The sequence below is a fragment of the Hirundo rustica genome, chromosome Z, assembly GCF_015227805.2.
Source record: "Hirundo rustica isolate bHirRus1 chromosome Z, bHirRus1.pri.v3, whole genome shotgun sequence".
Lineage (NCBI taxonomy): Eukaryota > Metazoa > Chordata > Aves > Passeriformes > Hirundinidae > Hirundo > Hirundo rustica.
In genome coordinates, this window is record NC_053488.1 from 58,084,181 (window position 1) to 58,110,328 (window position 26,148).

Sequence of the window (26,148 nt, forward strand, 5' to 3'; positions counted from 1 at the left end):
TAATATTTTCCATGATTTTACCAGTCAGTGAAATGAGACTGACAGGCCTGTTGTTTCTGGGGTCCTTCTTGCCCTTCTTGAAAATCAGGACAATGTTCACCGACTTCCAGACATCTGGGATCTCTCCAGTTCCTAACTGCTCAAAAATCATTGAGGGTGACTTTGGGATGACATCAGCAGCTGAGGATTCTCAGAGAAATCCCATCGGGTTCCACAAATCTGTAGGGATCCTGTTGGAGCAGCAGATCGCACATAACGGTCAGCTGGGAGTTAATTATTCTTGCCCCTGTGATCTTCCAGTTCAGAGCACTGAGACTCCTGTAGTCCATCATCCATGTTGAAGACAGAGGTAAAGAATGTGTTAAACACCTCTGCCTCATCTGTGTCTGTTGGGCGTTAAGCTTTCCGGTGGAATTTTCCCCCCCCCCCACAAGTTGCTAGGAGACTAAATACTGATAGTTAAAGGGTGCTCAACCCGGACAAAGGAAGTTGATCACTTAGTTTTGGGGAAGGAAAAAAGGCTCCCATGAGCTGAGGGTGAGGGGCTGGCTGCTCTCGGTTTTCCTGGGGAGGATGGTCGGGTGACTGGTAGCTGCATGGAATCCACAGTTAACGGAGGAGTCTCGTCCTGGGAATTCTATCATCTGTTGGAGCGCCCAGGAATTTGGAGTTTCTTCACTGCCCTGATGGATTTTGGGTCAGCCCGGGGTCCAGCCGCTGCGGGTTCTCCAGCACTGCCCACTTCACCTGCCAGGACACCCCCTGCCTGCCGAGGACAAATCCACCACTTCCAGCCATCAGCGCCGGAGTTTCCACCGTTTGCCCCTTGGGGTTCTTGGTTCTGTTTTACTGTTATTATAATTGCTGTTGTTGTTTGTCTGTCCTGTTATAGTTACTAGTAAAGGACTGTTATTCCTTTCCGCATAGCTCTGACTGAAAAGTTTTTGGTTTTTTTTTTTAATCTTCCAAATTATAATAACACGGAAGGAAGGATTTGAATTCCTCATTCCTAGAGAGGCCTGTCTCTCCCTAGCAGACATCTGTCTTTTCAAATCGGAACAGAGTTTGGTGCCCAAATCATGGGGCATGAGGACATTGAGAGAAAAAGGAATAACAGTTCTTAAGTGCCTGCATTGCTGTGCACTGGATATCATGTGGTCTGGCTTACTCTGGTTTCGGTGGCATGTGGTGGTGGCTGTATTTCTCCCATTTGCAGGCCCTTTTCTAAACATGGGCCCTATAACTAAGGCTACTGTGGCTGTCATCCAGTTTGCTATATGGGTTAACGAAGTGAGGAAATCGTGGATTTTTAATTTCCTCTGGAAGGCAGGCACATGGATTCAGGGCTATCGTACACTAACTGTGTGTTTCTGGAGTTACTTTAACAACGGTACCTACTGTGAAGAAATGACACCAGGGGAAATTTTTTCACAACCCTTCACCCAACCCTTTGGGTCTACCTCACCAGTCTTTGAAGGGTTCAAGTCTCTGAATGTTAATGATATCATACAGTGGCTAGTGTTGCTGGTATGTCTGTTCTATTTAGCATTTAAAGATAAGGAGAGACTGACCTGGACAACCACCCTGATACCTACCCTAGAGAATAACGATACTGTCCCACAGCCTGACCCTGCCCCACAGCCTGAGCCCGTCCCACAGCCTGAGCCCGTCCCAAAGCCTGACCCTGCCCCACAGCCTGGCCCTGCCCCACAGCCTGCCTCAGGAATAAACCACCCAGATTGGGTGAAGGTGAGATGCTGAGGGAGTACCTTTCCCCTGTAGTAGTGTCATTAGCCCCAGCTGCTGGGAAACCCTCCCCCTGCCCCGACAAAGGAGAGTCTGATGGTGCAGCAGCAGAACCCACAGACGTTACAACCGTCCAGGTTCCAGCTGAACCACAGGGGCAGCCACAGACAGCAGCAGCTGCCCCTGTGGAAACAAAGAAGTATAAGGTGAAATCAGAGCACCCAGGCAACAGGGATAAGAAAGGAGGGCCCTCACAACCTGCAGGAGCGTCAGAGGTTGAGATCATCACTGAGTCCCTGACATATGAAAGTCTCCATAATCTGCAAAAAGATCTTGCATGGTGGGGACGTGAGGCTTATACAGCCTGGTTACTTCGGGTCTGAGACCTTATAGGTACAGGCGTGCAACTAGATAGTAGTGAGGCAAGGAATTTGGGACCCTTGACCCAGGACTCAGGTGTGAATCAGGTATTTGTAAGGGAGCCAGGGCCCCTTTCCCTTTGGGAGCGGCTTTTAATGAGTGTACGGGAGAGGTTTGTCCACAGAGACAGAATGCAGGAGCACCATCATAGAATGCGCTGGAAGACCCTTGAGGAAGGGATCCAACACCTGAGAGAAGTGGCGGTATTGGAGGTACTCTTTGGGAGGGGTGGACAGCATGATAATGACCCCGACAAAGTCAGGTGCACACGGCAAATGCTGTGGAATCTGGCAACTCTAGGACCATCCCAATACACCACATTCATTGCAACCATTAATGCTGATAACAACTGAGAGACAGTGGGTTCTGTAGCCAACAAGCTCTGAAATTATGAGAGTATCATCAGTGGTCCAACGCAGGCTCAGGTCTCTGCTGTGGCTAAGGAACTCAGAGAGAAGATGGAGGAGGTGACAGAGGAGATAAGGGAGGTGAGGGAGGAGATGAGGAGGAACAGTTCCCATGTGGCACCGGTGCGAGTTACAAGCCCCAGAGTCAGAGCTCAACAGCCCCCAACTAGAGAGAGAGAGTACACCCCACGAGCTGACCTGTGGTACTTTCTGCGTGACCATGGGGAAGACATGGGAAGGTGGGATGGGAAACCCACTTCTGCCCTGGCAGCACGGGTGCGTGAGCTCAAGGAGAGAAACACTAACCGAGGGGGTCCCACTAAAATGAAGGTAGCCTCAGCATCCCATGACCACGCTGCCAGGTGTTATAGAAGTGAGGATGATATGTCAGATCCCTGTGAAGGAACCTCTACCATGTATGCTCAGGAGGGGAATAATGACCGGTGCTAGAGGGGCCCTTCCTCTAGCCAGGAAGAGGCAAGAGAAAACCGGGTCTATTGGGCGGTGTAGATCCGATGGCCTGGCACATCAGAGCCACAGAAATATGAAGCTTTGTTTGATACTGGTTCAGAGTGTACCCTGATACCATCGGAATATGTGGGGACAGAACCTATTTCCATTGCCGGGGTGACGAGGGGATCACAGGAATTGACTCTGTTGGAAGCTGAGGTGAGCCTGACTGGGAAGGAGTGGCAGAAACATCCAATTGTGACTGGCTCAGGGGCCCCGTGTATTTTGGGCATAGACTTCCTCCGGAATGGTTATTACAAAGACTCTAAAGGACTCAGGTGGGCTTTTGGAATAGCAGCTGTGGAGGCAGAGGGCATTAAGAAATGGAATATCTTGCCTGAACTGTCGGAGAACCCATCTGCAGTCGGACTCTTAAAGGTAGAAGAGCAACGAGTTCCAGTTGTCACCTCGACGGTGCACCGCCGACAGTATCGGACAAATCGAGATGCTCTGATTCCCATCCACAAGGTGATCCGTGAGCTGGAGAGCCAAGGGGTGGTCAGCAAAACCCACTCACCCTTCAACAGCCCCGTCTAGCACGTGCGCAAGTCTGACGGAGAATGGAGATTGACTGTGGACTACTGTGCCTTGAACGAAGTGACTCCACCGTTGAGCGCTGCTGTGCCGGACATGCTGGAACTCCAGTATGAGCTGGAGTCCAAGGCAGCAAAATGGTACGCCACAATTGACATTGCTAATGCATTTTTCTCCATTCCTCTGGCTGCAGAATGCAGGCCTCAGTTTGCTTTCACCTGGAGGGGCGTGCAGTACACCTGGAACCGACTGAACCCAGGGGTGGAAACACAGCCCCACCATCTGCCATGGACTGATCCAGGCTGCACTGGAAAAGGGTGAGGCTCCGGAGCACCTACAGTATATCGATGACATCATTGTGTGGGGGAACACGGCAATGGAAGTGTTTGAGAAAGGAGAGAAGATCATCCAAATTCTCCTGAAGGCTGGTTTTGCCATCGAGCAGAGCAAGGTCAAGGGACCTGCCCGAGAGATCCAGTTCCTGGGAGTAAAGTGGCAAGATTGACGGCGGCAGATTCCCACTGAGGTCATCAATAAGATCACCGCAATGTCTCCACCGACCAGCAAGAAGGAAACACAAGCTTTTCTAGGTGCTATAGGATTCTGGAGGATGCACATTCCTGAGTACAGCCAGATTGTGAGCCCTCTTTACCTGGTCACCCGCAAGAAAAACGATTTCCACTGGGGCCCTGAACAGCAACAAGCCTTTGCCCAGATCAAGCAGGAGATCGCCCTTGGCCCAGTCAGGACAGGACCAGATGTGAAGAATGTGCTCTACTCAGCAGCCGGGAACAATGGCCTGTCCTGGAGCCTTTGGCAGAAGGTGCCTGGGGAGACTCGGGGCTGACCACTGGGATTCTGGAGCTGAAGCTACAGAGGGTCTGAAGCCAACTACACTCCAACAGAGAAGGAAATCTTGGCCACCAATGAAGGAGTTCAAGCTGCCTCAGAGGTGATTGGCACAGAAGCACAACTCCTCCTGGCACCCCGACTACCAGTGCTGGGATGGATGTTTAAAGGAAAGGTTCCCTCCACCCATCATACCACCGACGCCACATGGAGCAAATGGATTGCCCTCACCACTCAGCGCGCCCACATTGGAAACCCAAATCGCCTTGGGATTTTGGAGATAATTACAAACTGGCTGGAAGGTGAGAACTTTGGTCTCACAGATGAAGAGGAGCAGGAACAAGTGACACGTGCCAAAGAGGGTCCACCACACAACCAACTGCCAGCAGAAGAAACACACTATGCTCTTTTCACTGACGGTTCCTGCCGCATCGTAGGGATGAACCGGAAGTGGAAAGCAGCCGTATGGAGCCCCACACGACAGGTTGCGCAAGCCACTGAAGGAGAAGGTGGGTCAAGCCAACTTGCTGAACTCAAAGCTGTTCAATTGGCCCTGGACACTGCTGAAAAAGAGAAGTGGCCAAAGCTCTACCTCTACACTGATTCATGGATGGTGGCCAATGCTCTGTGGGGTTGGCTGGAGAAGTGGAAAAAGGCCAACTGGCAGCGTAGGGGAAAGCCAATCTGGGCTGCAGATGAGTGGAAGGACATTGCCACTCGGGTAGAGAGGCTACCTGTCAAAGTCCGTCATGTAGATGCCCATGTCCCCAAGAGTCGGGCTAATGAGGAGCACCAAAATAACGAGCAGGTAGATCAGGCTGCAAAGATAGAGGTGTCAAAGATAGACTTAGCTTGGCAACACAAGGGAGAGTTGTTCCTAGCTCGATGGGCCCATGATGCCTCAGGCCATCAGGGCAGAGATGCCACCTATAAGTGTGCCCGAGACCAAGGGGTGGATCTAACATGCACAGTATTTCTCAGGTTATCCGTGACTGTGAGACGTGTGCTGCCATCAAGCAGGCCAAACGGGTGAAGCCCCTATGGTATGGGCGATGGTCCAAGTGTAAGTATGGGGAAGCCTGGCAGATTGACTACATCACCCTTCCCCAAATCCGCCAAGGCAAGCGCTATGTGCTGACCGTGGTGGAAGCCACCACTGGATGGTTGGAGACCTACCCTGTGCCCCACACTGCTGCTTGGAACACCATCCTGGGCCTTGAAAAGCAAATCCTGTGGAGACATGGTACCCCTGAGGGAACTGAGTCTGACAACGGGACTCATTTCAAGAACAGCCTTATAAACACCTGGGCTAGAGAACATGGCATTGTGTGGGTGTACCATATTCCTTATCATGTGCCAGCAGCCGGGAAAGTTGAGTGCTGTAATGGCCTGCTTAAAACCACCTTGAAGGCACTGGGTGGGGGGACTTTCAAGAACTGGGAGATTAATTTAGCAAAGGCCACCTGGTTAGTGAACACTTGAGGTTCCACCAACCGAGCAGGCCCTGCCCAATCTGAGCCCCTGAGAACAAGAGATGGAGATAAGGTTCCAGTGGTACACATGAGAGGAATGCTGGGAAAAACTGTTTGGATTAATTCTGCCTCCAGCAAATACAATCCCGCTCCTGGGGTTGTCTTTACTCAGGGACCTGGTTGCACATGGTGGGTGATGCAAAAGGATGGAGAGACCCGTTGCATACCTCAAGGGGACCTTGTTTTTCGGTGACACTGTGACATATATATGTGAATATAAATGTCTGTATTTATATTCACATATATATATATATATGTATATTATTTAAAGGTTTAAATTCAATATAAAATGTTGGTATGGGAAAAAATTCAGGGTGGATAATGTTAGGGGTTAAGTTTTCGGGAGGAAATTTCCCCCCCCACCCCCCATAAGTTGCTAGGAGACTAAATACTGATAGTTAAAGGGTGCTCAACCCAGACAAAGGAAGTTGATCACTTAGTTTTGGGGGAGGGAAAAGGCTCCTGTGAGCTGAGGGTGGTGGACTCATCTGCTCTCGGTTTCCCGAGGAGGACGGTCGGGTGACTGGTAGCTGCTGGTTTCCTGGGGAGGACGGTCAGGCGACTGGTAGCTACCTGGAGTCCACGGTTAATAGAGGACTTTGGTCCTGGGAATTCTATCATCTGTTGGAGCGCCCAGGAATTCGGAGTTTTTTCACTGCCCTGATGGATTTTGGGTCAGCCCGGGGTCCAGCCGCTGCGGGTTCTCCAGCACTGCCCACTTTGCCTGCCAGGACACCCCCTGCCTGCCGAGGACAAATCCACTGCTTCCAGCCATCAGCGCCAGAGCTTCCACCGTTTGCCCTCGGGGTTCTTGGTTCTGTTTTATTATTATTATAATTGCTGTTGTTGTTTGTTTGTCCTGTTATAGTTACTAGTAAAGGACTGTTATTCCTTTCCCCATAGCTCTGACTGAAAAGTTTTTTTTTTTTAATCTTCCAAATTATAATAACAAGGAAGGAAGGATTTGAATTCCTCATTCCTAGAGAGGCCTGTCTCTCCCTAGCAGACATCTGTCTTTTCAAATAGGGACAGTGTCCCTGTTTTGTGACATCCCATCCTAGGATGGGGCAATATTATTTCTACATTGACTTTTGTCATTAATATATTGGAAAAAACTCTTGTTAGACGAGCGCTAGCACTTCAGCTAACCAGAAAAAATAACATAGGTGGGGCAGGATCACCTTTTGTTTGCTCTGAAGAGGGGAAGGCTGAGTCACTTTCCTATACATCTCGGGTTTCATAGCTTGTTGTGCCATCTATGTGACTGGTGTTCAAAAACCTTCTGAACTGGGCTAATGCTTGGCTTATCCTCAGTACTGCTGCTGACAAATAGGGTTGCCCAGAAACCCCTCAGCCAGATCAAAATGTTATTTATGATTTTTCTGGCTTCAGGTAATACGTGAATTCCCAGCACTGCTTTTCTCTGCTAGACAAAATTCTGGCTTTAACCTGATAGACACTCCCAGAACAAGATGAAGCTGGCTGCAGGAGACAGCTGGCAGACAGGGTTTGTATGACAGTCCCTGCACCAAGCAGACCAGAGCAGGAGCAGAATGAAGTAAGAAGAAGAGTAAAAAGGGTGCAAGAGACATGCATGGATGAACAAGAAACTCCTGTCATTATGCAAGAGCAAGCAAGAAATATACAGGAGATGGAAGCAGGGTCAGGCCACTTGGAATGAACATAAAGAAGTTGTCAGAGGAAGTAGAAATCAGACAAGGAAAGCCAAGGCCCATCTGGAATTAAATCCATCCGAGGATGTCAGGAACACGGCAAAATTCAGCAAAGAAAATGCAGGGTCCTGTACCTGGACAGGAATAACTCAATAACCCAATAACCTAACACGAATCATCAGCACAGGCCAGGGTGATCTGCTGGCAAACAGCTCTGCAGAGAAGGACCTGGAGGTGCTGGGGGACAAACAGCTGTCCCTGAGCCAGCAGAGTGTCCTGGGGACAAGGAGGCCAATGGGACCCTGGAGTGCACCTGGAAGGGCACTGCCAGCAGGTCAGGGAGTGATCCCACCCTTCTGCCCAGCCCTGGGAGGCACCTCTGGAGTGCTGGGTCCAGCTCCAGGCTCCTCAGGGCAGGAGGGACACAGAGCTCCCAGAGTGGGTCCAGCAAAGGATGTGGAGGTGAGGAAGGGTCTGGACCATCTCCCTCATGAAGAAAGGCTGAGGGAGCTGGGGCTGTTCAGCCTCAAGAGGAGCCCCAGCTGAGAGGGGCCCTCATCCCTGTGTGTCCCTGTCTGCAGGGAGGGCTCAGAGCAAGGCCCTGGCTCTGCTCTGGGGCACAGCAATGGCACCAGAGCAACGGGCAGGAGCTGATGCCCAGGAAGTTCCACCCAAACATGAGGAAGAACTTCTTCCCTGTGCAGTGACTGAGCACTGAAAAGATTGCCCAGAGAGGCAGAGGAGTCTCCCTCACTGGAGATATTCCAGAACCTGGACACGATCCTGTGCCGCGTGCTCTGAGATGACCCTGCTGGAGCAGGGAGGTGGGACCAGATGACTCATTGTGGTCCCTTCCAACCTGACCCATCCTGAGATTCTGGGATTCTGTGAATGACTTGCTTTTTTCTACTGTAAAGAGAAAGGCTGCCAGATTTGCTGGGAGCTGCCACCTTCCAGAGCTCCTTCTCCCTAGATGCTGCTCAGCAACTTCCTTGACATGATCTTGCTTTCTGCTCAGGACAGGCAGAGAAACCCACATCCCACTGCTGTCCAGGCATAAAATAATCCTCACTGCCTTTGCTGCTCCTCTACAACAACAGTTTGCAGTTTTGAATAGACAGGTCCCTCCACTGAGGGGATTTTATAGGTTTTCTCTGTTATTACAATTTAGTTAGAATGCTCTTATATTCTGAAATGTTGGAATTTCCACGTACACCATGGCCCAAATACTTTGGAAAGGGTCCCATCTTCCTTGCTCAACAGGCAAAGCTCTGGTTCTAGTGTTCTCAGCTGCCTTTTGCTTTCCTATGCCTCCTTCCTATGCTGGTGATGCATGTGCCTCCCCACCGCCTTTTCCAAGCCATGCCTTTCCCAATCTGTGCTACTTCAGTGAAGCTGCAGCATTTCCAAGTTTTCCTGGAGATCAAGCTACCCAGGTCCTTTCCCATTACTCTTAGTGCTCTCATCTGAATTCCAGCTGCAGCAGCGACGTCCAGGGCAGGGCAGCTGAGTATGACAGTGGGAATTAATTCCCAGTGAGGTGCCAGGAGGTGTTGGAGCTCCTCACTGGGCAATGCAGCTGTACGTGTCCCCAGATGTCACTGAAGCATCTTCACAATTTGGCCTGGGATAACTTGTCAGCTCTCCTGCTGAGATCACTTTCCACGTTACCCTTTCCTAGGTTTCCTCTTGCTGGATTGATGTTTACTCAGTGTGCAATTCCCAAAGGTTTTCTTTATTAAATTTTGCTTTCTACCCGTGTGCTTTGTGCCTTTTGCTTTTCTCTACCTGTGATTCTGGTGTCTGTTTCTTTGCATTAATTTGCAGCTAACTAATCCTCCCAAGTACCAAATCTCATTACTTTCTGCTTGCTTCTTGTTCTGAATCATTAATGAGGGTGTTAAATAGAACAATTCCTGACACCTATCCCTATGCCATCGCGTTATACAAACACTCCCCAGTTTTCTATATTGTCACCTATCATTTTGTTCCAGTCCTTCAGCCAACTTTGAAGTGACAATGTTCCTTCCAAGCCTGAATTTACATTAATTTACCAGAGAGGAATTTCATCAGTGTGTTAAGTGTTTCACTGCAGTCTGAACCAGATTGGTTTTGCTCTCCTGCAACTGTGCCCTCTAGCGTTTTCTTTGGCTTGGATTCTTTCAGAATAAAAACGTCAGTAATATTGCCAGGCAACACTCGTTGCTCACTGCTCAGGGGCTTTTGGCCTTCTGAATTCCTGGTGGCACAAAACACTGTTATCTGTATTTCACTTCTCTGCTAAGACCCAGACAATCTTTTCAGTGCAAAGTTCATCTGCTACAAGTATCAGGTATAGGGTATTGTTTCTTAAGCAAAACCTGCTGCAGGAGTAATATTTTCAAAGATGCATGGGAGCAGAGGAAAACATGGATTTCAGACAGTTGTTTGGTTTTCATCTTGTTCAGCTGTAAACCCTTAGACATGTTCCTTGCTGTTTCAGTTAACAATGCAAGAAAAACTGGGTTAGAAGTTGAGAAAGGCAGGCTGGAAAGTGGCTGCTAAGCGAAGGAAGCTGGTAAATAGAGGTAAATTAAGAAAGGCTTTCTCTTTTCAGCTCACAACTCAGGTTTGGTTGAAGGGTTTCCTGGTCCTGCTGGTGATACTTGTTGCCTTGTGCATTGCAGCTGGCTGTAGCAAGCCAGCTCCTTTCTTATTCTGCTGCTGCTGAACTTGCCAGCAGCTCCTCTGATGGGAGTGCCCATGCTGTGAGCAAATTCCTCCTTCTGCCCTGGGGAAGCACCAGCCCAGGGGTTGCAATCTTAATCAGCAGAGTCTTTAATTTCTGGATAGACATGTATGCAGCGCATCAGTGGTACCAGATTTAATACTGTACCCAGAATCATCACATTTTTGGTGGCAGCTGTCCCCACTGAGTGACACAAAACTTATAGCTGGGCATCATTTTGTGCCCTGGTAGGCACTAAAAAATAACAGCTTTTGAAGTGGAAGGGGATTGGATAATGTTTGTTTTGTGTTCTGGTGTGAGAAAATGTGATGTGCTTTTCACAGTCAGCAATAAAAAACACCCTCAGGTTTTATTTTCCTAGTTAGCAAGAAGACTGTGTGTGGTAAAAACACTGACAGGTGCCTTCCTCTTCAGCATGCTGACACACCATGTAGAGCACTCCAGCTACCTTGAAACTCACGGAACATGTTAAAACATAAAAGTTATACCAAGCAATTGTACAATTACGGATTACTGAGAACATCCTTCATTTTACCAGTGGAAAATTACACCCTTAACAGCAAAGGTAATTCTGATAAAATCAACACTCTGAGCTAGGAATTTATCAAGTAAGTAAAGGTTGATTACCATTACTTGATAAAAGCATCAAATTGTCAATAATAATGCATTATCGGCATGAAAATCTCTTGCTCTTTGTATTTACCAAATCATCTTATCTATTCGTGCAGCAATTGCAGCATACAAGTTAAAATAGTAATCATGATTTTGCAATCAGTTAAATGGAGGGAAAACCCGATATTACTGTGAAGAGCTGAAAAGCTGTTTTGTAATTTTCATATTGCCTTGGGACCTTCGGAAGGAACCGCTCTCTTGTAGGAAAAGCTCTTCACCTTTTTCTTCAGCAGGTCTAGGCCACATATTTCAATCCTAATTAAAATATGACTATTCACCATGTTATTGGCACGACATCAGCACTGCTGCCCTCTACCTGAGCAGAAAAATAATGAAAAACTTTCCTGAACAAGTGATCCCTTGCAAAGGTGGGCAAGATGACTCTGATGATTCTTTTGGTCTCCAGGCCTCTGAGTATATTGGGAGCTGTCTGTGCAGGGGCTGCAGGGAGGACATTGAACATCCTGCCACAATTACAGAAACTGGAGAATGGTAGAATTACCGCAACATCTTCAGCAAACCCCTGGAAATTCTTGGCCATGGTTCTGCCTGAGTCAATTCCCATTCATTGTCATTATCAACCATCTGAGTCCACCAATAATCCCTGCCTTCCACAGCTTTCAACAGGGCAATCTGTACTTCCAGATCACTGATCTTTGGAATCAGTAGAGCTGGTCCTCAGGGACCTGATTCAGGCACTGCTGGGGACTAGCTTTTGTTGTACAAAGTTTCTGATGGACCTGGATTGTCTTGGTGGGAAGAGTTCTGGCATCAGCCCAAAGCAGGCTCACCTGTAGATGTGCAGGACCAGGTGGAACATTTTGGGGAACAAAGTGGAGCCTCTTATTCCTCAGAGATGCTAAGAGCACAACTCCAAGGCTAAGGAAAGAGATGGAAAATCCAAAATAAAATCAGCTGCGTGGGACCCTAGACAAGGAAGGCAAGAAAGCAGAAGATTATATTTTAGAAACACTCATGTTTCTTAGGGCTATATTTTATCCCACAGGAGATACATATCTCAAGTCAGAGAGAGATGAATTATTTTCTAACAAAAAACTTCATACCATGGCTGACATCTTAAAAAAAAAAAAAAAAAAAAGGAGAGACATCTTGAATTTCAGCAGTGATATTTAAGCTGCATTTTTGCAGCTGAAAATCTGGCTGATGACATCAAACTCCCAGGCATGTTCTCCCATACCAGCACGTGTGATAGTGATGACAGCAGGCTAGCAGGCAGGGCATGTTTTTAGCAAGGAAAACAGGTCCTTTCCCCACCTGCACCAGGGAACTTGAAGTCAGGGTTAAATATCTCTAAAATCCTTTACTGCAACAGAAGTTTAATCCCCAAATGCAACAGATAATAATGGGTTTATTAAGGAGGAGGTTTTGCTCACAGCAGCAGGATTTAACGCTAAAACCTTTCCAGCATTTTCTGCTTGGTGTAATAACCCTGAAATCTCCAACCTCTGTGTCCCAATTCTCCTCCTGTCTCTAATTTTTCACTGTCCATGCCTCAGGAGCTGATGAATGGAGAGTAAACTGCTGAATGCTTTAACACCCTGCTTCCTAGAATCAGTCCTAATTTTTCCAATTTATAACTACCATGCTTTCATGAGGATTTCTTTTCCTACTAGCTAACTGGCTCAGAACAAAACAAATTATTGTTATTCCTGCAGAATTCAGAGTGGCCTCTGGAAGAAGATGATTTTTTCTGGCATGTTTTCTTTCTGAAGGATATACTCAGCGTGATAGTCAGGGCATGTGATTGCTGGTCTCCAGAGTAATGGTGAGCTGCCGCAAACAGATCTGCTGACTTCCAAATCCTCAGTAGCTGGCTCTTGCTGTGGAAACAAAATCACACATATTTTATATGCAACAGTGGCTGTGCAGTTGCTCTTTATTTTATTCTTCCTTATTTGCACCTGTGCTTAATGGTGGCATTTTTAACTTCTCTCTACATATAGAAAACTTATAAAAGCTTCTAATTCTTCTTACTTATGAATCTGAGGCAATCTCCAGGATATTAGTGGTTTAAAAAAGGATTTAGAGAATGCAACATTTAGGAGCAGGCAAAAAGGAGCGTGGTATGGCTGTGTCCTCTCTGCAGCCAGATGTGGGCTTATGTCTTCCTAAAGAGACTGTCCCCAGGACCAGGTCAACATCCACGAATTAGTGAAACAGAAAATAAGGAGCCTAATTAATGCTCTCTCTGCTGACGAGGAAAACAATCAAGAGGAAGCAAGAGGAAAAGAAGAACCAAAGGCCTGATTTATGTGCTCAGAGGAGATGTGATTGCAGTTTTGGCAGATAAAAGGCTTAAAGCCTTAGCCCAGTCTTCTTGTTCTCTTTTCACCTGGACAAAGGGCTCAGAAGGAGGCACTGGATTTCGAATTTGTGTAGGAAAATCCAGACACAGGCATATTCTGCTAGTTTGTTAAAAGGAAGAAATCGACTGCTTTGAAGCACTCAGCTGATTTCCTAGTTAATTTCCATGCTGCAATAATCAGTTCCAACACAAAAATGCAGAATGTTGTTAACAAACCAAAGTCCTGATTTTGTGCACCCTCTACAAGTAGGCACAGCCAGAAATTCCTTTTCAGAAATTATAGACAAGCTGAATGTAATCAGGGAGAGAGTTCCACTAGTCCACAGCAAGTGCACCACTGATTTGGAGAAAGACTCCTTGTCTGGAGTGTGGATTGCGTGACAGACTGTCCACTATGAAAGATAAAGCATCCTTGCAGAAGCCAATATTTGAATTTACAGGGGGGCTTCACGCCGCACAGATGGAACACCACTCACTGCACCTACAACTTGCAGAATCCAAACAGAATTTCAGTAAGATGAAAAAAAGAAGCTGACAAAGCCCAGAGCCTGTGAGAGAAATTAAAAGAGCTTCAGCAAAAATTCATCACCCATGACAGTGTAGAAGGATTAAATAATGCATTACATTGGAAGCATCAGGCACAATCAATTTTGAACAAACAAGAGGAAGATTTACAGGAGTCAAACAAAAAACTAGAATTGCACTCCAGTGAAGAAGCAGATAAACACCAAGTCTTACACGATACTCTAAAAGAAGAGAGAGCACATAGAGAGCACCTGGCCATGGATGGGATCCGACAACTTCTCTTCACAAAAAGAAAGAGAAGACAACAAAGTCTGCATTTTATAACTCAATCTTTATTTCAGATATCCAAACTTACACCTCCCTTTACTTTGATTTGTCCATGGAGATAGTTTGTTGTCTTCCTCTCTGCTTTATTATTTTGTTATAAAATCACAACCCTGTGCATTAAAATCTCTTGGAAGTAATGACAAAATGAAACCACACAACACACCCTCCACTCTCCCTATTTCATTTGGCACAATATATTTCAAATAACTACAAGACACAGAATTAACAAAACCACGGTTGAAAGTCATTTACAGAGATAAGGTCACAAACAAGAAATGAAGATTTGTGACTTCTCCCAGAGAGTGTAAAATGTTATGGAGCTTTTATCTCTTGCAATTAAAACTTTCAGTCTTGAAGGATATACCCCGGGTACCCTGATGGATGTGTGCTGTAAGACAGAACCTGGAAGAAGCTCAGGATACTGTGGCTGATGCCAACCCAGTTAAATCCTCTGCACGCTAAATGTGCAGACAGAATTTCACAGGAACTTTAAAACCGGAGCTACAGAAAGTACAGCAGTGCTCAGAGAAGGAGAAAATGCTTTTCCAGAATATTGTAGGGTGGGTCTTATTCAGTTGTTTTTTGACATACATGCTCGAAATCCCCATGCCCCATATCTGGGGCTCAAAATCTCTCGGCTTAAGAAGTTTCACAAGAACCTTTCCCCTAACCCAGCCTCTCTCCTCATGGAGGGAAATGTGCTCCTGTGGTCCAGAGAGCCCCCTGCTTTGAATTCTGTTCACAGACATTCAAAACTTTCTAGCTGTTTGTTCCTCTCTATAACCTGGGCGAAGAGTGCGCTGCCCTGAGGATATGCACAGCTCAGTCTGGCTTTCCTATCAGTCGGTCGTTTTAACTTCTCGCACCTATATTTTACTGTCGGGAGACCTTAAGCCTTAAAACATGTCTGGGAGGCCGGAGAGAGCGGCGGGAGCCCCGGCAGATCCCCGTGCTCGGTTCGGGGCATTGTGCCATCACGATACCCGTCCATGAGAACCGCGGAATCCCCACGGCCTCAGCGTTCGCCCCCGCCGGTCCCGGAACTCGGATTCCTGCGGTGCCGGAAGCCGCTGCTCTCCGACGGTCCCGCTCCTCGTGCTGGAGGAGGAGCACCGTCGCGACAGCTCCCGGCGTCGGCGGTAGACTGTCCGGTGAGTTGCTGTAGTTTCACCGCAGAGCTGTTACTTGTTCCAGGCTTTGCCTGTTTTAAGTTAGCGCGCCTTAAGATCACGGTTAGATTTATGTTTGAGTGGTCTCTATCGCCTTCAGATGTCGTGGGACCTTCAAATGTCATCTTGTTCCACCCCCTGCCATGGGCAGGGGTACCTTCCGCTAACTCTCCTAAGGCTGTCCAGCCTGATGTTGGACCCTTCCAGGCTAGAGCAGCCACAGCTGCTCTGGACAGCCTGTGCCAGGGCCTCACCACCCTCACTGAGGAGAATTTCTTCCTCATATCTGAATCGGTGGCCTGCTCTGAAGCAGTGAGCATATATTCAGAAGTTTGCAAGAAGAAACTGACACAAGTTTTTAATGGCATATCAAATATAATTCCCCAAGCAAAAAACTTACTCTGCTGTTTTGTTTAATTATGGAGCTCCCACAAGCTGCTCCATGGTGTGAAATAGCATGCTTTTTGAATTTATCCCTTTTGTGTGCTAGTAAGCTATGGATACGCGTTTTAACAGAGGAATATTGCATAGTCAAAATCTTTAGCATTCACAAGTGACACTCTTCGAAACAGATTTACTGTTTTCTTTTCCTCTGTGTGACTTTAGAGTAATTTAAAGAAGTTTTACAACTTCAGAATGATGTTGATCTGAAAGAAAACATTTTGATTCTGAGACTGCAATTTTTGGGGTTTGGTTTTTTTTTTTTTTTTTGTTTTTCCCTGTTCATTATGAGATTGTAGTGTAAGTTGCAACAATAAAAAGAATGGTGTTATGAAAAACTAATTTCTTAGTTCTCAAGGCTACATCTTAATGCAAAAATTCTGTGCAATTTGTGAAAGGCTCAGCAGCCTTTAACATAGCAAGTGTATCTGATCTACTTAATAATTCATAGTACCTTCATTTATCTCCCTTAGAATTGTTTGGAAGAGAAATGGAGTTTACAGTCTGCTTAGGAGAATGTAGCTCAATCCATGCAAACTTAACATTTTTTTAATTGGTATTCTGAAAGTGGATATTCTACTATAAATATTCTGCTATGTATATTTATTTCTCTACAATAATCAGGCTTAGAGGATTAGCAGTACAATTTTGTTTTCTAAAGCCAACGTCAAATTGCAGTTGTAATTGTACACGTGACATGGTAGTAACACTCTTGTATAGCTGCTTAGAAGTGGTCAAAAAATTAGTATGTCAGTAGGTTGAAAATAAAGTGAAGCATGTCTCTGCTAGAAGCCTTAATGATTTTATGACCTAGAAGAGACTAATCTTTGAAGTTCATCAAGTAGAAGTATATATGCTTAACTATGTTCTTAATTCTCTACAGTTTATAGACTTAAAAAACTGCGTTTTGGCCACCATGAGTTCACCCGCTTCAGACAACATCTCTTCCAGGGAAGCTAACCGGTGAGGTCCAGTTCTGGATTTTTAAGTCTTGTCACTAGAGGACACTCACAGATTTGACTCCACAAAATGAAGGCTGAAGAAGAAAAGACTTCATTGTTTACAAAGACCTTGCTTTTATAGGTTCTGAAGAATGACCAGGGATTGGAGAACAAGGCTACCACCTCTCCATCCCACTGGCCAGGCTAGAAGTCCATCAGTTGACTATCATCAGAAAGGAATGTGGAAAAACAAGATGCTTACATCAGAAAGCTGTGGGAAAATTCAGTCAGAGGTATAAACATCGCACAAAAGCTCACATAATATGGCAACAAAGTCTAGCAGTTTATTTCCTGCTTTTGTGACTTATTTATTTTCTAAATGCCTGAAATGATGCAATTCAGAAATGAGGCTGAGGAATGCATTCCTCAGCAATGAGGCTGAGGAAGAACCAGACATGGTGTGGTACATTGTAAGCTGTCATAGAGTCAACAAGAAGTAGAGATACTTTCTGCCAGCAAGTAGGAACACTGCCCAGGAGGCACAGGAGGGTTTTCCACATTAACTGAGGTGGCAGAGGTTGGCTTTAAGTCTTGCCATGACCCCTGTACAGGGGTCTTAGAAAATCAGACTGCAGTCTGCTCCTTCAGCTGCACAAGTTTACACAAGTTTTGAAAAATTACGCTGCTAAGTAGTAAGTGAAAGAACATTTCTCTCTGTTGCAAAATTACTCTGCATTTTCTGTCAGCTGTGGAATTGAAGCTAGTGAAAAGCTGCTTTTCTGCAATGGTCAGTGTTGACTGTAACCAGCAGACTTGTGAACACAGAATTTAAGGTTTGAGCTAAAAAATACCTTCTGCAATGTAGAATTCAAGAGCTATTTCACGTGCTCATACGCTTTCTTGAAGATTCTTAAAGTCCCCTAAAGATGGGGTCTTAGATAAAAGCTGTAGATGGTAAACATTATTTTAGTTCAAAACCAAGGGTTGATGGACTAGTAATATATGAAAATGGAAGTAGAAAACATTCTCTGAATTTTGTTAGACCGCAAATTGTGCACACTTTCAAACTTTCCAAGGACTTTGGATGGTTTTGTATTTGATTGAATCTTCTGAGAGCTTTATGGCTGTAGCACTTCTAGATATTACGTGAAGATGGAAGGAAAAATCTCCTGTAAGTGGTAATAGGAAGCTTTCACAAAGTACTGCTTTTGCTGGCCATGCTGTGACAAGTAAGGAGAGTGTCAGAGAAACAAAAATTCTTAAGGCTAGTTTCTATTTTATTTGAAAATGTTTGAGTAGACAACCAAAATGAAGTGGTTAACACAGTAATAGTTCAGTAGTTCTGTCACTGGTTGGCTGGGGTTTTTTTTTTCATTTGTGTATTTGTTTTTGTTGGTTTGAGTGGTTTTGGTTCTATACTAAGAAAAAAATAGTGTTTTTCTGATGTATATTTTTAAGCTTCCACCAGTTGCATTGTGAGCTAAGAAGCTGTGCATAAAATGCCATTTCAAAAAAGTATCTAATGCATTTTTGCCAGTACTTAATATTATGTTCTCTGTTTTAATGCTCTAATACACATTTTCCATTTCCATAACATCCTTAATTTGCTAATACTTGTGGTGTTATATAACTTGTGCATGGTATGGTTTTGTTTTCGTTTTTTTTTATTTCCCACCCTCTCCTGCCCCCTGCCCCGCCCCGATTCAGTTAGGCAGAATAGTTAATTGCATAGTTAGTTTCTCTTCTGAGTAAGTTTTATTGTGTAGGCATTTCCATTATGGGGTTTTTTTGATGATGGATATTTAATAGGAGAGCTGGAAGAAATAGATTTTTTTTTAACTCTGACTGCCATACAAACCAATGTAATTTGATTAAAGTCTTTTTTACAAAAGTGGTTTTTCTCTTGCTTGCATTCCATGTGGTCTCCATGAAAATAATACTAAATCTCACCAGGTTTAAAGAAGCCAAATAACTCCCCGGCTGCCTACAGACCAAATAAATAATATTTAACCCTTTCCATAACCCTCGTTTCTTGGACTAAGTCTTTCCGAGTTTTCAGTTTGGGTTTCATTTTTCCCCCTTGGTGCTGTCTGGCTTTTAGCTATCTTCAGCTGAGATATTTCATTCATCTTCTCTGAATAAAATTATTTGCCTTTATTTCTTCTGTGTTTTCCCCAGAGAGGGAGAAAAAAGGGTCTCTCAAACTACAAACAAGATTTTATTCAGCTTACTGATACTCTGGCTGTTCAGGTTCTACTTATTTCCAAATCTTCTGATTGCAGGAGCTGAGTTGCATTAAATCAAGTGATTTTAATTGTCGCTAATCTCTTGTTCTCTGAGTCATGTTGTTTCCTCTAGTTACGGCTCTGGTAGTAAGTACTGCAAACTGATAATGAGTTTGTGGTTTTCTTGCAGTGCATGTTGGTTTTAATAATTCTTACCTCCTACATTTATTAAATACATAAAATGTGTTGAGAACACGGCACCTGGTGGAACAATTTCTGATGGACATACAGCTATTCTGACCTCACAAATGAAGTCTGTCTTCTTTTTAAATAGGAATATACTTAGTACTTATTAAATTATAAAGTATTTATAGTCTGTAGCTAAAAAACTGGAATTTCATCCTTTAATAGTAGTACTGTCTTTAAACACAAGATTTAATCTGAGTTACCAATCCCCTTGTTGATGGCATTTGTGTCTTTTTTGCCAGTCAAAAAAAAGTACGTGAGAAAATATATGTCATCAGGTAAATTTTTGGTCATGAAGAGTGTTAATTGTGCCTATACAAATATAGGGGTAAATTGGTCACTTCTTATTTATTTAAAAAGATTTAGTAATTAAATGCCAGTATGGTGTCATTTCAGTAAAAAATATTTTGTGCAGAAAAAGGTACGGTATTTTAGTATTTACATTCCTGTATTATAGGATGTCAATTTAGTGCTTAATTTAATAATGTTTCTTTTATCGGGATATTTCACGTTTATTGCCCATAAACTCTTGAAATTTGTGTGGAGAAAATAATTATTGCAGTCTCACATACTTAACAAAATGTGAAAACCAATCTATATTAAATAATGTGAACATTGATTTTTAAGTAATGAAATAACTTAAAAGTTGTCCAGTTTGAAGTTATAATAATTTCACTTAAAACTATTTAACTAGTTAATAAATATGTATTTTTATATACATATTTGTAGGTGTATGTCTATATACATGTGTGGTGGTGCAGAACTGTTTTATTAGGTTTTTATAAGAAGTTTATGTTATGGTTCATTTCACTGTATCCCCAATGTTGTAACCCTTTTTGTGTTGTCTGTATAACAAGGTGTTTTGTGTCTGTCCTCCCACCCCCTTCTCTGGGGCAGCTTGTCTATCACTTTGAGGAGCCCTCCCAGGTTGTGAAATCTCAGGGAGAGGGCTTCAGGTGATAGGTCCCCTGGGGGGAATTCCTTTAGCTTTGGATTTTAGTGGTCCAAGGCTTGGGGGTGGGCACACCTTGTTACCTCGTGAATTCTCAGATTTGTTGTCTTGTAGTATCCTCCCTGGAACCCCTGCCCCGCTTATAGGGAGTAGGAGGGAGGAAAAAACTCTCAGCATCTCTCTCTCAGCGTCTCAGCCTCGGAGCTCTCAGCTCGGAGCCGCTCAGCTCCTCAGCTCTTGAGCTAATAAACATCTTTTAACCTGCTAAGCTGAGAGCCAGCCTTTTCTCTTCTGCTGCTGTTGGCTGTCACGACACTTTTGGGGTCCAGCTGCTAAGCCGAGAAGCCGAAACGAACCGGGACCATTCTGTGGCTGTGTTGACTCGAGCTAGCCAGAGGTCATCTCCCGCCTGGTGCGGGACGGAACCAGACACATACATGTATGTATATATATTTTTTAATGTGTGTATTTATAAAACATTTGTATATTCTACGTATAATTTTTTCACTTTATATATAGAAACCTTGTTTTGACTCTTATTATTGCTTGTGATGCTTGAGGGCTGTTTCTGCTAATTGACAAGTAGATTCTGTTTTAACTGAAATAGCAGTGGAAATTAGGATAAAACAGGGTAGTTTAGAGGGCTAAACCTCTAATTTGTGTTGTGTTTATGAACAGTTGCATGTCTGTAGTTTGAATGTACGTATCTATGAACACAAAGTGTGTAAAAGAGAGTTTTCTTCCACATCTGTGCATTTGTTTCATGACAGAGATGGGTTTTACATGGTAACTCATGTTAAAAATGAGACTTACTGCGGAGACAAAAAGCTTGTTAGTTGTTTTAACTTAAATTATTGGAATGATGTTTTAAAGTCTCCTGGAAGTTAATTATCAAGAATTATGGAAGTTCATTATTGAAAATAAAGATCCTGAAAAGTAATAATGAATATGTTATGCTTAAATCAACTTTGTTGATCCAAAGTGCATCTCTCTTTTAAGTTCCTGCTGCCACATCTCTTGTATCTTTCAGAATAAGCAATTCTATATAATCCTTTCTCCAAAGAGCAATAGTAAGATGAAAACTTCACAAAGTAATTTTACTTATGTGAATGTTTAAAACTCTGGGCCCATGACAGGGTAATTGAAGTAAAGAAGCATTAGAACTTCAAAGGAATACTCATGCTTTTTGAAAACACATTTTTCAGCTCAGGTAATAATATACAAGAGGCACCCTTACCTCAGGATAGAAATCCATCAGAAATGGACACTGTTGAAGATTTGAGAAGGAAACTCCATATGCTTGAGAAAAAAAATTTGGAATTAACCAATCAACACAACTGAGAAGTAAGGATGTTATTTGTTTGCTTTATTTTACGGTTGGAATAAATGCAATTTGCTTCCTTAAATGTCATTTGTTTCCTTGAAATAATCCTCTCATCAGGTGAATCAAAATCACAGTCACTAGTTGGAAAATAACAAATAAGTAGCGCTGTGTGGACCTCTCATAGTCCATAGGAACTGATACCACTTTTAGTGTCATTGCTAATAGCTGAAGGTGTGTGTGAGAAACTTGAGCACTACACAACAGCAAGGTCATGCAGAAGAATATTTTGCGCCCGCAGCTTTGGAATTCTCAATGTAAGGTGTGTTTTGTTTGTTTGAGTGTTTTAATCCCAGTAATTCCAGGGACCCATTTTACATGATCATCCCACCATCGATGGAGCAATGAGAACACAACAAGAGCAAGTCACTGTGTAAGTAGCAGGAATCTCTAAATCAATGTATATGGAACAACAAACTTGGTTTATTTGCTGGTTGTAATTAAAAACAGATGAAGGACCCCCCACACCAGCTCCCTAACAAACTGCTAAGCTACTTAGGGCAGTAATAATAATTCAAACTAAAGAAAATTTTAATGACTTTTTTCTTACTGCTACTTCATTTAGGTACTACTTGGCCACAAGAGTGTCGGGGAAAACTTTTGTAATGAGGTTGAATGATTTCCCATAAGTGGAGGTCCTGTTAATAAGGATGCTGCTACTTTGTAGATGTTCTGAAGAAATGCATGTTTTACTTTCCACCTCCTTGTGTTCAACTGGCTTGAAGGTGGTTTCCTGGATCCAGTTTTTGGCAGCAGTGACTAGACTGTCTTACGCTGGATAAGAACCCTTTTTGAAGTATTTTCTTTGTTTTGTTTGTGGTGTTTAATAGCATTCTGCCTGATTGCGGAACATTATTGGACTGAAGTTCGTGTTTACATAGTGAGTTACTAGTTGCTTGATAATGTAGTATCCCAACGCAACTGTTTTTCTAGTTGTTAAATACCAGAAATACCAGAAAATATCCTGTGGAATATAATTATGACTTTTAATTTCTTAAGGCAGAGTATGTTTAGAAAAAGAGAGGGGTTTGTTTAAGGTACATGAAAATAATCTAGGAATAAGATCAGTTTGCATTAAAAAAAAAAAAAAAAAAGTATCTAAAGTGTACAGTTTTGAGAATGTATTTCCGATTCAGACAGGAAAATATGGCAGCTGTGAATGCAATTTCTGAAATATTTATTTTCTAGATGTTTCACTATGAAAAAGAAGTAATGAAATTAAGGTTGGAACTTGAGAGAGGAGAAGCTCTTTGTCGAGGTCTGGAGAGTGACATGTCATTTGCTAAAAAAGAGGCTTGCATGCAGATGCATTCTGTAGAGGATGAGCTACATGACGTAAAAATCCAACTTAAGGAACAGCAAGGTAATTTTAAAAAAAAAAAAAAAAAAAAAGGACCAGAGGCGACATCAGCCCCAAATCATTAAAAGAAGCAGAGATTGCACCAATTTTTTTCAGTTATTGAGATACAAGTATATTTTATATATGTTTATATATATACTTATAGCAAGTGTCTTATTTTCTGATGTCATACTCGTGCTTTTTATAACCTGGTAAGAGTTTACAAAACCCTTGCTGTCTCATAGGAATTAAATATAACCTGCTAATCCTATCAATCCCTTTTTTTTCTCTGGTTCCTTACCTTCCTTTATTCCTCCCCTCAGTGTGTGCAGAATTAAAATTAAGGTATCCCTTTCCATATTCTGCTTATCACTATGCCCAGCAGTTCCTCCTTTTACATTTCAGGGGGGGAAAAATAAAATCTAGGCCTGTTCTTTTTGTTTACACTCATTCCAATTTTTTTTTTTTTTTGTCTTCCCCTCTAGGTGTTCTCATCTTATTGCTTTTTTATTTCAGCTTTTCAAATATTTCTAGATATTCATTGCTCATATCTGGCCTCTTCATATCGTGTTTGGTTTTCTTTTTATATAAATAACGTATATTATTACAGTAGTATGTGGAAAGGAAGGTTTTTACCTAGACATTTTTTCCCCTCTTAATTTTGCATTCAGAAATTCAAATTTTCTTAATCATTCTCAAACAGAGAGAGATTTCTCACACTTAAAAGCCGGGGAGATCAATTTTTAGTTACCTGAGTAAGTATAATACTCTTTCAACTTTGTACGGGAGATGTATATGTGAACCTTTGGTGTTCACTGAAAGGACTGGAGCACTCCTGGAGTTTGTAATCTTATAAGGATGGAAGGAGACTCTGAAACTTGCAAGTGCCCTTATACTGCCAAATTTTTTTTTAAAGATAGTAAGAAATCTGCACTTTCACTCATTTGAAAAACACACAAATTATAAAAATCTTATGGTTGGTTTAAATTTCTCTCTTTTTTTTTGCTTGGTTGGCAGTATTTTGTTTTGTTTTGCTTGTGGGTGTTTTTTTTGGTTGGTTGGTTTAGTCTGAGGTTTTTTTGGGTTTTTTTTTTCTGTTCAGGTTTTGTTTTTTTTTTTTTTTAATTGAAATTATTATGACAAATTGAGTCATTGAAAACTGATATAATCACGGACAAAGACCCTCTAACCAATTAAAGTTAGAAAGTGGTATGTTTATTCACCGGTGGGCAGCATGGGAGTCATCTCCGAAAGGCGTGGCCGCCCTGAGCAAGGTTCTTTGCCCTCTATTTATTTTCCAAGATCTTACATACAATACATATACATAACCCCAGCACCTCCCATCCCCGCTCTGTATTAAAATGAGGCTATTAGTCCTTCACGCGTGCGCAATTCTTCTCTTGAATTGGGTTGGTGGTCTCGAATTGGGTCAGTGGTCTCAAAGGATGAAGTCAGGAGAGTCTTCATCAGGTCTCTGTGACCCTCTGGCACGATCCAAGGTCCCCTGCTTCGTGATTGATTGATACCAAGTCCAGGTGCTGGCCATTGTTCTTAGTGGTTTCAATCTGTTCTTATGACGGTTCACTTACTCCACTTTTTCTATAAACAAGCTCATAATATAACAGTTAGCTCTAGCTTGGGCATCTAATAATCATTAACCTACCATTTACTAATCTAACTTACATCTTGATCAATATAAATTGCTTCTAACCCTTAGCTAAAATCTTAACTCTTTAAAATCATGTTTCAAAATGACAAAGAAGCCAAATAGTCCTGATGTTGCTTCTCATTTCTTTTTCAGTTTTTAACTTACTTCTTTTTCCTGATCTCTTGGAGCCTTGCTTACCTCCTGTGCTGCTTTTGATACGATCCAAACTTAACTCCTTGGACAGAGCACCTCACTTGTGCCCTGTCTTTAGTATTTTCTCCAGACTGTTTTTCTGCTGTTCTTCTTGAGGACTGACTCCCTGAAATCTGACAGGTCCTCTCCATCATTGTGTCCACTAATTCTCTGTGTTTTCTCACCATGTCTTTTCTGGTTGTTTCACCCTTCTCCAGCTAGGAAGAAATTTCAGAAGAATGGGATGAATTTGAAGTAAAATCTATTGGAAAGTGGTGATCACATAAACGCCAACATTGTACTCAGCAACATAAAAAGCTAATAGAAAATATTTTGACCCAAAAGCCAGCTTGTGAAAGGAAGCAAAATTTCAAGTAAAACTGTTTATAGGAGAATAGCTTCTCCTTGGCATTTAAGCTTTCACAGAGAAGTATATGCAGTATTTCCTATCTTGGGGCAGTTGCTGGGCTGAAGATTTAAATATCTTGAGCAGCAGTAAATTTCCCCTGAAAAGCTAAGTCTTTGCCCATTAGCCCAACCTGCCTTAGGTTTTCCTAGAGTCTTTTTTATCTAAGATTTTGTTGATACTTAAACCAAACTTGAAATTAATTAAAACTAAAGTATTACATAGATATTTGGAAATTAGCTTGCCAAGTGTTGCAGAAAATTGTAATCAAGTTCTCCATACTATAGAGGCCTCACTTGAAAGAGTTGAATTTTTATTCCTTTCCAAACGGAGAAGAGCTTTGATTTATAAAAATCTCCGAAGCGTTTCTATGTCCTTGTGTGAAAGATGCTACAAGAACACAAAATGTGATTGTTTCTCTGTAGTGAAACTGGAAGTGTTAGTGTTCCAGTGTTTCACAGGATATCACAATACACAGAAGAAATTATGTTCATTACACTTTTTTTTTTTTCCCAAACATGCTTATTTGCAGTGCTATTTTTCTTTTTCTCTTTTTTTTGTTGTCCCGGTTTGAAAAGACAGGTATCTGCTAGGGAGAGGCAGGCCTCTCTAGGAATGAGGAATTCAAATCCTTCCTTCCTTGTTATTATAATTTGGAAGATTAAAAAAAAAACTTTTCAGTCAGAGCTATGGGGAAAGGCATAACAGTCCTTTACTAGTAACTATAACAGGACAGACAAACAACAACAGCAATTATAATAACAGTAAAACAGAACCAAGAACCCTGAGGGCAAACAGTGGAAGCTCCGGCGCTGATGGCTGGAAGCGGTGGATTGTCCTCCGCAGGCAGGGGGTGTCCTGGCAGGTGAAGTGGGCAATGCCGGAGAACCCACAGCGGCTGGACCTGGGCTGACCCAAAATCCATCAGGGCAGCAAAGAAACTGCAAATTCCTGGGTTC

The 26,148-nt window shown here is 43.1% G+C and overlaps 1 pseudogene; it reads left to right on the forward strand.

Moving 5' to 3' along the window:
* The first annotated feature begins 15,238 nt into the window (after positions 1 to 15,238).
* The window catches only part of LOC120765808 (coiled-coil domain-containing protein 171-like), a 40,148-nt pseudogene continuing 29,238 nt past the window's right edge, over positions 15,239 to 26,148 (forward strand).